A 1,602-nucleotide genomic window follows, 5' to 3' on the forward strand; every position below is an offset into this window, starting at 1 on the left:
AAGATCGAGACATGAAGAGACGGAGCAACTGTACCAAGCAATTGATATGTGAGGACAAAACGGAAGCTTCTTGAACGAGCGTGAGGTAATCCAAAGATGGTGGCAGCACTACGAAGAACACCGTGCAGACGAAGATGATAAGCAGTGACGAACTGGAGAACGCGCGCAGGTCAGTACTCTTCCCCAGCTGCGGATCTCCAGGAAGTCCAGGAGGAGATTGGCCGGCTGAAACAACTAAGCCCCTGGGTTGACCAACTACCAGGCCAGCTATTTAAACACGGTGGTGAGGCACAGCTGGCTACTCTGCACTGGGTAATTACCAGAATTTGGAAGCAGGAGGTTTTGCCGCAGGAGTGGATGGAATGTGTCGTGTCCCATCTACAAAGGGCTAGATTGTAGCAACTACGCATTGCTGAACGCCGCTTACAAGGTACTCAACCAAATGTTATGCCATAGAATAGCACCATGCAAGAGAGCTCATGGGGCAGTACCAGGCGGTTTTCATGGGTGAACGCTCCACCACGGACCAGGTGTTCGCCATGAAACCGGAAATCGCACGTACTTTGGACTCCGCAAGACTAGTCGCCGCCGTACCAAACTGACTATCTACAAAACGCTAATTAGACCAGTAGTCCTCTACGGACACGAGACCTGGACGATGCTCGTAGAGGACCAACCCACTGAGTTTCGAAAGGAAAGTGCTGCGTACCATCTATGGTGGGGTGCAGATGCCGGACGGTATGTGGATGAGGCGAGAAATACAAGTTGCATGAGCTGCTGGGACATTGTTCACATCGCGAAAAGCGGACGACTGCGTGGACCGGTAACCGATGAAAATGGTTTTCGACAACGATCCGAAGGGCAAAAAGGAGGGGCTGTGGACTGGCACTTTATTGGGCATACAAGTATCATCGTGTAAGTTAGTTCAGAAACCTCGCAGCTGATAACTGTGGAAGTGCTGCAATGCGGCTTTTCCAGTGGGGAATGTAATGCCAATAAAAGAGAAGAGAAGAACTGAATGAGATCTGGAAAGTCATCAAGCCTGCTTCGTGACAACCACTGAACAACGGACCAGATTTTGCTGTATGTAAACCTATAAAAATGTGTGAATATCATCCAAAAGCATCATCTATTCATTGATTTGAAGGCAGCAGTCTCAACTCGATGAGCATTTAAGCAGTACTCGAATGACGCATCCTTGGCCCTCTTTGAGGCGTTCAAGAAAACGGTGCCTGAAGTATGAACCACGAGGTAGCCCAACTCTACGGAATCCAGTGTCCAGAAAGTAGATGTGAAAGTACGCAATGACCTAGGGCAGACAAACGATTTAGCTACAGGTGGATCGAAGATCCTGAACCGTGTAATGGGTGTCGAATGAAGTGTCCAGAAGGAGATAAAGTTAAGGCGGCTACGCAATGAGCTAGGTGGGCAGACTAGCAAACGATTTAGCTAGCATGGGGCGCAACCGAAGATCCTGAACCGTGTATTGGTGTCGAATGAAATAAATGACCCCTGGAAGGTCGAAAGAATTATCCTTGGAATTTCGGCAGATTTTCGTCAGAATGAATTGCTTTGTAAAATTGAGCAGAATTTCCTTTGGAA

Source organism: Armigeres subalbatus, chromosome 2, assembly GCF_024139115.2.
Source record: "Armigeres subalbatus isolate Guangzhou_Male chromosome 2, GZ_Asu_2, whole genome shotgun sequence".
Taxonomy (NCBI): domain Eukaryota; kingdom Metazoa; phylum Arthropoda; class Insecta; order Diptera; family Culicidae; genus Armigeres; species Armigeres subalbatus.